The sequence below is a fragment of the Phalacrocorax aristotelis genome, chromosome 1 (genome assembly GCF_949628215.1).
Source record: "Phalacrocorax aristotelis chromosome 1, bGulAri2.1, whole genome shotgun sequence".
Lineage (NCBI taxonomy): Eukaryota > Metazoa > Chordata > Aves > Suliformes > Phalacrocoracidae > Phalacrocorax > Phalacrocorax aristotelis.
Window position 1 is genome coordinate 97817286 of NC_134276.1, and position 12740 is coordinate 97830025.

At 46.7% G+C, this 12740-nt stretch overlaps 1 long non-coding RNA gene across 1 annotated transcript in view; it reads left to right on the forward strand.

Moving 5' to 3' along the window:
• Nucleotides 1-3925: 3925 nt before the first annotated feature.
• Nucleotides 3926-12740, forward strand: part of LOC142059776 (uncharacterized) — a 36469-nt gene continuing 27654 nt past the window's right edge. The window contains exon 1 of the long non-coding RNA XR_012661513.1: nt 3926-4304. This is a non-coding gene — a long non-coding RNA (uncharacterized LOC142059776). The remainder of the gene's footprint in view (nt 4305-12740) is intronic.

Here is a 12740-nt window from a genome sequence, read left to right on the forward strand (position 1 = left end):
TCTGAAAGACACTCGGTATGATTCCCTCCTCCTGTGATGCTCATCCCAGGTATTTCGGAGCTCCCAGACACCTAAGCAGAGGCAGCCTGAGGAAAAAACCCTCAGAGGCCCCAGCCCCTACAGCTGGTATCAAAGGGATGCAGGTAGGTAAGGAGAGGGGAAAGGACCTGGGGGACTGAAGGACTGTGATGTCCTCTCCTTTCCTGGAGAGGTGGGAAAACCAATGTTTTTGATTAAGTACAAGCAACCTGCCTATAGACTCATTGCAATATGCTAAATAGCATGTGCAATGTTGCAGATAATGATTCTTTTGATTACACCATGGTGTAAGGGGCAGCAGTTTTTGCCCTACTTTGTCTGCCTTGCTGGAGAGCAGGGAGGCAGCTGCCTGCAGACCTGAGCAGCATCTCTAGGAGCACGAGGGAGGGACTGGTCTCCTCCCTTCCCTGTTCCCACACCTTGTGCAGAAGCTCTGCTTATGGCTGTCTCCTGAGTCAGCCGTAACAAGATGCAGAGAGGCTTTTGGAGAGGCTTTGACTTTGCATCACCAGCCTCCAAGAGCAGCCGGGCCTTCTTCCTTTGGAGCTGCCTCTGAAGGAGGCGGAGGAGAACAAGAATGAGGAGAAGGTGAAGGAGGAGGTCTCAGGACTCCGGTGGCCACAGCAGAGAAACAAAAGCAAAAACAAAGCAGGGAAATCTGTTTCCCATGGAAAATTATCAAAACAAAAGGTTGCCAAGCCTGTCCCTGCTGCATCCGCAGTGACTGTAAAGATGACGATAAGGTAGCTACTTTCATAGCAGGGTGGTGGGGGAGAAAGGCCAGAAGCTTGGGAGGACATCTGAGGAAGGCATTCAAATAAACAGCAGGTAGGGGAAAGGGGTGAGCGCCATCTCCAGTAATGGAGGCTCCAGCGACAAGAAAGAGAGAGGAAATTCAGAGAGGAGGTAACAGGAGTGACTGAGGGTAGAAATGCCCAAACCACAGACCAATGGAGGTGGATGTGAGGAAGAAGTGAACAACCCTTGTGAAGGCATCAGCAAGAGGTGGATTAGCAATGAGCTGAATGCGAAGGGATGATTCAGTAGTGATGCCTCCATTACAAGAGCAGCTGAGGGGGAGTCTTCAGATGCTAGTGCAGGGAGGAAGAGGCCAGGCATAGGTGCAAGAAAGGAGGAGGAGACAATAAATCCAATATAATCTTCCAATGAAAAAAAGATCTCCCTACCCAAAGCTTTAAGCAAATAAATTCAGAGCTATTCATGGTACTGACATCAATTCTTTGCTCCTGAAACAATAATGGGAATAAGGGGAGAAAGTGGGAGGAAAAGGAGGAAATGAAGGAAATTAATTTTTGGCAATAAAATTTATCAGGAGCACTTAGGTACTTCTGGAAATGTTGTTCAAATTTCCCAAGTAGCGGAGGCCGTGGCTCAATGAGATAGTAAATCAACTTTCAGGGCTCTTAGTGCTGACCCAAATCCATTGCAACCATTGCACAAAACAGTGAGCTGCTGTTTTGAATACCTTTGCTGCTTCTTATTCACCAGACAATGTGGGTTTTGATGGGTTAATGTTATTAAAGCAGCTATCACGCTAGATCAGGTGCTACACATCCTCCTGAAGATGGCATGAGGCCAGGGTGGTGGAGTAAAGCTGCACAGACGTTGGGCCATGTGTTGTGGCTAATTCAACAGAGAGGCAACCGTGTGAGCATGACTGCTCAGGCTCAGCTTTGTCCTGCCAGGCAAACTGCTAGTGCAGACAGCTGACGCTGATGGTGGTGGAGGCACAGCCTTCAGGGCTGAAAGCCTGCTGGTGGGTGATGCTAGTGACTCTTGAAGGCCAGATGTGCAAGGAGCTCCAGGTGGAGGGGGGAGCAATGGGGCTTTGGGAAGCCCCTTAGTCCCCAACTTCTATTGAAATAAGTGTGTTGGGAGATTGGGATCTTATGAAAACCCCGCTGGATGCCTTTACAAATGTGCTTCCATGTGCCTAATTCTCACCAGAAAGCACCTGAATTGTGAAGTTTGTCTATCACTTAACACAGTCTCAAATGTCACCTTACGCTGTGGCCATGCTCCCTGGGGCTGGGCTGACCTGCTGGTCTTCACCTCCTGGGGCTGCCTTTGGCTGGCAGTTTGGAAGATGACATCAGGAAAACTCAGGACGTGCCTAGTTCACAAGGGCTCCAAATGTCCCTTCTCCTTCGAGGGTTTCCCTTGTTGCAGGGATGAGGAACTCGAGGAAGCTGCAGCGGTCACGCTGCCCGAACACCACCCCTCTCTGGCCCAGGGCCAGGGCTGTGGTGTACAGGAAGGGCCTCATTGACGGAGACTGAAATCAGATGTGACCCTTCAGCCTGGGAGAAGCACTGTGGAGCCTGATGGTAGCTCTCAGGGGTAAAGAAGCTTTAATACCTAGGAGAACTTGGAGTTGGGCAGCTTGAAGGTTTCCTTTGGCAATCCATAGTTCTTGGAAACTGGCAGTATATATTTTGGGGTGCTCTGCAGAGCAATGTTATGATGAAAGGAACCTTAGGGTAGGAACTTGGTTGCTGTGAGAAGCTCCAAGGATGGTGTGGCGTAGAGAGAAAGTACCTCCTTTTGAAGAATTCTCTATCATGACGCTGAAGCATTTTACACTTCAACAAGCCGAGGACCTCGAAAAAAGAGTTTCAAGGCAGGACAAGAAAGCTCCCCGGGGTGAGCTCAGGTCCATGAGAGACATTACTAGCGCTGTGTCAACATGACAGCGATGCAAGGTTGGGTGAGGTTAGCTCTAATGGCACACAGCTAACAGGGTGCCTGGGGAGCAGATGTGAAAGGGGTCCTGCAAGTTGCTAATGCCTTCATGTGGGCCAGCGACTAATAGTCAGACACTGATTCACAGAACTTGCCTTCCCTGAGAGGTCCTTTAAATATACGTATTTTTTTTTAAACAGTGAGGAAATGAATGGCCATGATGAGGATTAAGTGCTCCTCACATCTGATCTCAGGCATGCTAGCTTTGCCCCAGCCTGAGCTGCCTGCTGCCAAGGCACTCCTGTCCAGCTTTCTCCATGTTTTCTCCATGTCCTTTTGTCCGCTTTCTTTTCCTCCCTCTTCTCCCCGTGTTGGGGCCATCCCAAATTGAGTTCCTGCTCTGGCATGGAGTGGGGAACAAGTGTTGAAATCCTTCTTTTTTTCTTTTTTTTTTTATTTCTGTGAAATGCAGTTCTTGCTCACTGGTCATCTTATTCTCAGTATATCCCCTGTTGGACCCCTTGCCCCTTTCCCTGATCCCAGCTCTGCACAGCTGCACAAAGATGTTGGTCACATTGCAAGAGCAGCCTGCTCCAGGGCCCTGGTCTGGCCCTGAAGGCATCTCACTGGTGACAGTCCCATGCTCAGGAGATCTCTGCTTGCCACAACTCAATCTGACTGGTATGGAGGTCAGCTAGAGCCCACTTGCACCCACCACTGGGGGCTGTAACCAGCTCATGCCCTGTGCTACACACATGCACACCATAAATCTTCACAGGGCTTCTGGTAAAACCCTTCAGTTGAAGAAATGCTGTTATTCACTTTCTGGGGGGCTATTCCAGTTCAGACTTTAAATACTGAAACAGATATCTCAAGAAATTTGAGCAGGATCCTTTAAGCAAGATCTCTCAGCTTCCTTCTCATCCCCGATTGCTCTGTCCTTCAGAGCCCGGCCATTTCTGAAAAGGACACGTCCTTCAGGGCAACACTTTATGCGTTTCTTGATGTCTTTTGTTTGTCCCCTAATGTAAACTCTCTCTGTGACAGGCTTTTAGTATGACTCTTTCTGTGATAAGCTATTTAGCTTTTTTTCCGTAGGGTTTTGTCTGTAACAAAAATGATTTACCATTGGTAAGCCTTTCCTTGCCTGGTTTTTATCCCAAATTTCCTGGCTCTTGTCGTCTTCATATTTCATTTCTCCTAGGCTGCCGTCTTTATGTGTGTTTGCTGCTGCATCAGTCTCCTCAGTCAAGCTGATGTTCTGAAGGTTTTCTGGGGAAAAGAGATTATTTTCCAGACCAGGTTAGGTAGGTCAGGAAAACCCACTGAGTAAGCCGAATTTAGACTAGCAGAAAAACAGTTTATTTTACTCAGGGAGTACATTAAGATAAATCTTTCAAAACACCCCCTTCCAAATATAAGCGTAGTCTGCTTTAGGAGATGCTGTTGACATAAATCAGCCAGTTTAGCTGCTAGTAAAGGCTCTGTAGTGTAGACAAGTGCTCCTGAGTGAAGCTGACTGAAGTGCCGGTGGTTTGACTCAATTGCCATACGTCAGTTAGGTAAGGTCACCGCTTTATTCATGCAGCGTTTCTGCAGATTCATGTAGACCCCTGAGGGAGTGACGCTCTGCAGTGAACCTTTTTGCATTTGTTATTTTCACGTCCTGGGTGTCTTCTGGCAGTCGTCATATGCATCACTGCTCAATTCCAGCCTCTCATTTTCTCAAGTCTCCTTTACAAGCAGGGTGGTATCTGGCTTGCAGAGCTTGGGGATGTCTGGGCTTGAGTGAAGTGAATCATCCTCACAGAGTAATCTCCTTTCTCCAGTGACGCTGAACTGCAGCAAGCTGCTCCTATTCTGCAGAGCACATAAGCCAATTTTTGGCTCCATTTCTATTCAGCGGAACATTTAACCATGGGTTTAATATTAAACTCATGCTCAAATCCCATGGCTTATTATTGGATTTAGGTGAATGTCCATGATACATCACTGAATGAAAAGGGGATTAATTACAAGGAGCGGGGAGCTTTGCCGAGCTGGGTTCATACAGAAGACTGGTGCAATCCTGCCCCAAGGCTTGCCCTCTCCACCAATTGTGTATCTAACAGTTTATTCCCAGGGCACGGTGTTGATATTTTAGTCTTGCTTAACAAGGGACATTTTTGTGGGGTTGGATTTGCCAGGGGAAATGGCCTGTGGGGTTGCTGAAGACCTTGGTGAGCATCTCAGCTTTGTTGCATGGGAAGGGTGATGGCAGATGGGTGCAGCCACATGGGATGCAGAGGGCACCCCTTTACTCACCTGTTTTTTCTTATCTCTGGCTTCAGACAGTGGAGATGGAGGAGGCATGCCAACCACAGTGGGCTGATCTGACTGCTTTTCTGTAGCAGATTTCACACAAGCTCAAAAGGGTAGAAACTGAAATATTCAGTTGCTGCAGTGCTTTTAGAAGGGAGGAGGTGACAGCTCCATTTGTATACCGTGCAAGAGGAGTTCCGGCAGGGCACCACATGCCTGCTGGTCTCCGTGAAGGGATTCTTGCTTTCCTCCCTCCCTGTTTACTTCTTGTAGAAAATGATAAACTGAATTATGTTTTTAGAAGCATACTGTCTTCACAAAGTCCTATGATTTAGACAGATCTCTTCCTCTAAGGCAGGAGGTCACGTTATATTCATGAAATGTTTTGCACAACCCTGTCTTGTCCTTAACTGCTTGCCATAAAACATGCTAATCCCTTACAGACCTGCATTTCTGTCCCAACTGCGGCTAAGATGAACACAGCCCAGTGCCATGATAAAACAGGGTTGTACCTGTCCCTAAAGCTAGACCTCAGAAGAAGTGTAAAAATGTCTAATGAGCCGAGCAGGGTGCAGTACGAGAGACAGGGCCTATAACAGCTTGCCCACACAGGTGGAAATCCAGGAGGAACTGTTATGGAGGTCATGCTGTTGGGATTTGATCAGTTAAAATTGGATGCAATTCTTCTGCAAGCACTCTGGAACCCTGAGCAAAAGCTGGGCACTGCAGAAAGACTGATGCTGTCAGTCCCTCAGTGCTGACGAAGAGCCCAACTCTTTGGGCAGTAGACCAAGCTCCCGGTCTTTGCACCTCACTCTTCCCAGCCTTTACAATGGGAATAATAATAGTTTCTAGCCTCCCAGCAGTGTGGCATTAGCTGTGTTTAAACAGTGCTTTAAACAGAAAGTCTGAGCACACTTGGTGAAACTCCATTTAATAGCCTATGGACTTAAACTTAGCAATTGGTTTTTCGAGTGTTCCCATTGTAGCCATTAGCCTGAGAAATCCACACCTCCTGACATGCAGTGGCAGTAAGGGACTGATCTGTGACTTCCAAGGGTGCAAAATCAGAATCCTTCCTGAGCGGAGGTGTGCCATTGCCGGGCTGTGGTAAGTGAGAGGACATTCACTGCAGACTGTTGTGATTTGTAGAGAAAAAACATAGAGCTTAGTCATCAGAAACAGGGGTTAGTCATCAAAAACAATCTACCTTCCTCTTAAAATTAAAAGGCTTAAAAGTTTGGTAAGGTTTACAGGGCACTAAAAAAACCACCACTATTACAATTGCCGGCATTAATTCTCATCAGGTAGCCTTCCTTCCCCATTTGATGCAGAGACTTACAGCTTCATGTCTGTTGCCAAATGCTTTAGCCCTGGTGCCCGTAAAAGGTTTCTGCTGTAACTGTCTTGTTATCAGACCATCAATGTCCTGACACTTCCTAGTGATTAATCCTGTGTTGAAATAAAATTAAGTTTCCATAGATTTGGCAGAATGACCCCAGGACTTCCTATTTGGGGAATACAAAGAATAAAGCATCTGCAGCCTACAGGAAGCCAGAGTCTCTGATTTCCTGCAGAGGCAGAACAAGAACAAACAGGGAACACATATTTCACAGCGGCAGTCGAAAGCGCACGTAAGAGCTCTGGCGGCCCCCATGGTGAAAACAATTAGAAGGGGGAACATCCCGGGTCCCAAAATTATTTGTGGGTGTTTTGTTACATACACAATATGCCATTAGAAAATAGATGTAACTCAAGTTAATGTTTTTTCCAGGTGACTGTTAAACTTTCCCTTGGCATATGTATTCTGATTTACATCAGCAGGACTGTACTTGTGAAGCAAGTGAGTTTTACATTGCTGTTTGCTATGCTGGGCTCTCTAAATCCATTTGTGCATGGGAAACACAGTGACATTTTCTTTGATGGCTTTGTTTAAATGAGCCAGGCCAGATGCAGGCTGATGTAAACTCCAGTGAAAGGAGCAGGGGGAGGTGATAAGGCAGCAAATCCTAACTGCAGCCTAGCTCTGACTTGCAATGAAAGGCACATGGGGAAGTGGAGACTCCAGCCTGCCTTCTGGGGCTGTGCAGCACAGTGTCCCTAAGAGAGAGCCGTTGCTTCCTCTACAATGCAATTTAGCAGCTCTGCACCCACAAAAGGAAATGCTTCCAAGTGCTTCCAAACTGCTGGTTGCACCTTGCACTAACGGGCATCATCAGCTTAAAATTAGACCTCTGTCTGAATAATGCTTCTACCTGAACATATATACTTGCATGTGTCCATGTGTACATATGGATGTGCATGTGTGTACGTATAGACAGAGAAAAACCTGTTGTGTTTACCTGCCACATTGTTGGGATTATCTTGGTTGCTGTAATGTATTTACTTAGCTTTGTCAGATGGCTCTCACTCCTTGGCCACAGACACTTTTAACAGTGTCAGTGGTTCTGTTGCTGCTGGTTCCTGTCAAAAGAAATCACCTTATTTCTGTCCTGCAGAGGTACCATATTACTACAACCACTGTGTCTAATAATATCTTGTTTCCTACAGTTATATATCAGGCCTCTTTCAATGCTTCCTAACCCAAACTGGAGTGAAAGAGGGGAGACCTAGATGCTGCAGGATGTTAGGCTTGGTATGCCTCTATGGGGAAGGGTCTGAGCAGTGGCTGGTTAAGACAGCTGTCCTTCAGCAGGTAGAAATGGGGCTAGTGTGATTCCCTGGAAAGTTGCTTGTCTTGGCATTTTTAATAAACGGCTGTCCTGAAACAAAATGCAAACTGTTGTTCTCATTTAAGCCATGACTCCACATGGGGAACTGGTTTTGAAGCTCTGGACTTGAGAGAAGACTCAAAGCATCCAACTATGATACGTTTTGGAAAGGGCATCTTTAACTTTTTCTTTGAGATGTTAGCCTCAGAGTGGATATTTCTGCAGCCCTGAAAGTATCAAATTCATGAGGAACACAGGATGTGGCTCCCACGTCCTTACTGTGGTGACATTGAGGAGATCGTTATATCAAACAAGTCCCAAGAGCATTGTGGAAAACTGTGAGTGAACTAAGGACAAGTTTATAGAACAAAATGCTGCTTGCCACTGAAATGCCAGAGGCAGTGAGAATCAAAGCTGGTCTTCCCACATGGCACAAGGAGCATTTACTGGATGCAGTCTAGACACATTGACTTGGCCACTGCCTGGAGTTAATAAGCCGGTTTTCTTAATTCATGCTCCTGTCATATGGACTTTGTTTCCTCTGCAGTTTAGTAAAGGCCTCAAGGAGTACCTGTTTGTGCTGAAATCTGCAAGGATTTGGGGATACAGCAGGGAACAAGGGCATTCACAGGGAGAGACTAGATCCACAAGACTCTCACGCTGCAATTCTGCATCTGCAGGGAGTTGGGCTGTGCTACCTTTTTACTTTGTTCTTTCTCTGAATTTTACAAGGCACCACGTGTCCCTGTCTCTGCCAGTGGGCTGGTTAAGTCTTCCTTAGTTATTCTAGAATGAGTAACGTACAGACGAATCTACACAGTGCTGCCAGCTTTTGTGATTTTGTAAGTCTTGCAATGTTTGCTTTTTGTTCTCTCGGCTTTTGCTCCCAGATTAATGCGGTGGAATTCCTCTTCCCATTAGCAAACGGGAGGAGGGGAAGAAAAAAGCACTCCAGGTGTCCAGTCTACCTGGCAGGAAAGGAAAGCCAGGACCTGTGACAGAGGACCCCCCCTGCCTGTTAGAACTGGGCTCAGATACATCACCCCCACAAAAGCCACAGCTCTATCACTGCACTGTGGATATTGTTGTAAATAACCCCTGCTCAGTAAATCAGACTATTAAATGACTGCTCCTTCCTCTCACTGCCACCCACCCCTGTCCATGCATTATCTCATCGTTCTTTTCTCTTAGAACAATTGCGCTTTCCTGCCGAGACCTGCTGGTGGTTTTCCACTCTTCCAGGGGAAAGCCTTCAGGGAGAGTGCTTACTTCCCCACACAGAGATGCCCGCAGCGAGGTGCAGCAAGGCCCAGGCTGAGCCTCAACAGCCAGGAGAGGAGACCAGCCAAGGCAGACCTCTTAAAATAGGCAGCTGACTTCATCGGCAGCTCTGGCCTGAAGAGAACCCAGTGGAGAGGCCAGAGATGACCTGCAGCATCTTTCCTCAGCAAACATGGGGTGCTGCCCAGGTGGTGGACAGGGTCCCCCAGGGTGTGTGGGTGCCACAGATGGGAGCTGCTGCTGCATGCCCCATCCTGCACAGGAGCTGCACACCTCTGCTGTTTTTAGCAATGGACACCCCTCGCCCATCAGTCAGGGCTAAGCCTCTCAGCCACCTCTTCCAACACAGATTTCCTGTATTATACTCTCAAATCTCATGTCCTGTATGAGAGGCACATGAGACACAGCTTTTCTTGCATGCTTTTGCCATCTGGCCATGGCTTGCAGCAGAGGCTTTCTCTGCATGTGTGACTTAGCAGTCCAGATGTCCCTCATTTGCAAACCCTTTGGGCAGCCCCGTGACCGAGCACACCACCCTGGCTTACCCTGAGTGTGGTGCATTTTCTTCCACAGCTCCCAGGCTAATCCTTATTGCAGCAAAGCTTCAGTTTTGGTCAAAGGGAGCATTAACCCTTATTGGGGTACCTTGATATGAAGGCCTTGATCTAAAGACCTAAAGAAAGATCTGTCTTTATGGAAAAGATTTCTATATACAAACTCAGATTATCTTGTTCAGCAAGTTTGTACTTTTATTCTTCTACTTCCTGTTAAAATCCACCATCGTGAGTGAATCAGTGAACCATAGACATGATGCATATCTGGAGATGGAGAAGTCATTCTGCTGCTGCCTTTGTTGGTCAAATCCTGTTCCTTCCATAAGCATGTCAAATATAAGCATGCCCTTCCCTTTCTCTCTTGCTGTGACACCAAGCTCTCCTGGCTGTGGCTCTCAGGCTTCACATGATGAGAAGCAGTAGTTACCTGTGGCACCACTGGGACTACCACTGCTTGCTTTGTAAGCTGTAGTGTAGTAAAGCACCTCAAGATGCTGTTTCCATGTGAGTTACTAGAAGTAACTGTAAAGTTATGCATTGCCTTGACAAAAATGCAGGCATCTGAGCTCTACTGCTTCGCTTCTACACAGAAATAACCCCATGGAAGTCAACATCACTGATATTTAACGTGGACCACGTGTGGGAAATGCTGCAGCTTTTTTTCAGTGGTGTAGCTCTCCTGATGTAATCATTGCCTAAGGATTTAATCAAAATCAGTGTTACATTACAAAGGTGTCAGTGAACAGAGAATCTGCCTGATATGTCAGAAGTGATAATGTTTTCCTGATACAGCACATAAATTGCCAAGTAAGTGTTCTCTTCATTTACATCACTTTTACCCCAACGTAGCTCCATTAATTTGACAATTACAGGAGGGGTGTGGATCTCCTGGGAGGAAGCTCACCTTTACAGTTCTTGAAATTGATGACATGCTGCTTTCCAGCAGCTTAGCTGTGATTGTTCAGCAAAAATTAGCTCTACACAGAGCTGACGAAACTGCATGCATCAGGGTCACTAACAGGCAACGAGCAACCAAGTCTTGTTCGCATTTTTTCAGAGACTGTTTACAGTCGGAAACCCATAAATGAATAGGGACTGCCGTGACAAGAAACTTTGGGATATCTCTGGTCCATCCCTTGCTCAGAGGCAGAGAGGAGATCAGCTCAGAGGAAGATTTGCCCCTGACCACTTGTCCTACCCCCCTTGCAACACCATGCAAGGGACATTTTTGCCTTGCCTTTTGCCAGTGTGGTAATATGTCCTGTATTCATTTTCATGTCCCTTGGGTCTGAAAAGAAGTTGGGATTTCTGCATACAGTTAGAAATGCAGAGATTACTTTAAAGCTTTTGTGCTAGAAAAAGTGCGTTCTAGGAGCAAAATACATTGCTGGATCTTGTGTGAGGTTGCATGTAGTTTGTACAATGCCTGATGCAAACTGAAAAACTTTGAAGTTTGAATAGGGAAGCTTCTGGTCTGCACTGTAGGTTTGGCTGATAGAAAGCCCTTCTGTACTTCAAAGCTTTTCTAAGATGTCAAACATTTTGAGTTAATTAGGGTTAGGAGCTGTTTCTCTGTTTGAATTTGTGACAGCAGAGAGTTAAATAAAGCTTTGCTTACAAAGTCTCTCACTTTGAAATACACACAAATCTGTTCAGTGTTAATTCCCAAGTTTGTTTTAAGGTTTTCGGGTAAACATTTTCTCTCCTCTCAATCTCTGTGAAGGAGCTCTTCCAGGTCTTTATTTGCCTTCCTTTCACAGCAGAGTTTGTCTAGGCTTGGTGAGGATTGTGCTACCTTTACCATCCAGTCTGCAGGAAGACAGTTAAAACAGTTTCTACGTGTGCACCAGCTCTTCAGAATGATTGCTAAGATAGGGCTGGAGATGCAAATATAATAGCAGTACTGATATGACAAGTTAAAGGTTTACAGATGTCTTCTCACAGAGCAACAGAGCATTCAGAGAGAGGATTAAGGGAGGTTCTCTGTTTTCAAGTTGAAAAAAGCATCCAGCACTGTCACCTAACCTAGATGATGGTATCTTGGTTAGGTTTATTCTCAACATTTTCACTAGCCCTGTAAGAATTTTACAGAAAAGATTGGCAGTCCTTCTTTATTATTAGGGGAAGACACTAAAACACAAAAAAGAAAATGTATCCTGGGGTGATGTGAGCAAACCTACTTCTCTATGCCATCTAAAGGGTTATTCAGAATATCTTGGGCCTCTAAGACAGATATGAAACTCTTTGTCTTCCCAACCCCTGCCATTTCAGGCTCTAGAAAGGCAAGTCTCAGCCACACCTTATGAGATGAGACTGAAGGAAACCACTCGGCCAGTTCCAGTTGGTGTCCCTCACTCCACCAGGAATCTGTGGGACTGCAGCCCAACACCTTTTGGTAAGCCTCTTTTGAGGTAGTCCCCAGATGCTCTGGCAGCTTCATCTCTCTCCCTGACCATGTGCCAGCACAAGGCCTTTTGCACAAGCAGCTGCTACACATCTGTGCCTAAAGAAGGAGCTCCTCCATCCCCTCGCCCTGCTGCGATTGCCACAGTACAGGTTTTCCACCAGGCAGGCCACGCGTCCTGCTGCTAGAGGCTGCAGTCCAAGGCTTCCTGGTGACTGAGAGCCTGGCCTCACACTGCAGCCCCCAAACCTTGCCAAGCCATGTCCCCAGTGCCTCTAATGGCTTACCTACCGGTTGCAACTGCTTAGGAGGTACAAGCGAATTTGTATGTCTCCTACAAGACATCTTGCCCCAAGGCACTCCCTTGGATGGGTTGGATCCCCTGTTTGCAACCTAGCATCTCTGTCTGACTGAAGGCATCCGTCCTGCCCCACCACAAGAGAGGCTGTTCCCTGTTGTGTTTTTATCAGACATGTGAGAGGTGCTATGGGTGAACAGAAGATGAGGCAGGACTGGGGACCCCACCAGTCATGAGTCACGCTGGGGATAGTCAAAGTGGTTGAGCTCCCCTCACTTACCTGTTCCGTGTGTGGGGCGTGTTCAGCTCTTCACAAAGCATTTGTCTCAGGTAAGGCAGGGAAATAAACTATGGGCACCCTGCCTTAGCCTTTTCATAAAGGATGAATAGCTAAAATTGCTTTCAAAGAAGCAGCTGATTTTGGCAAAAATTCACTGGAAGCCTGGTCC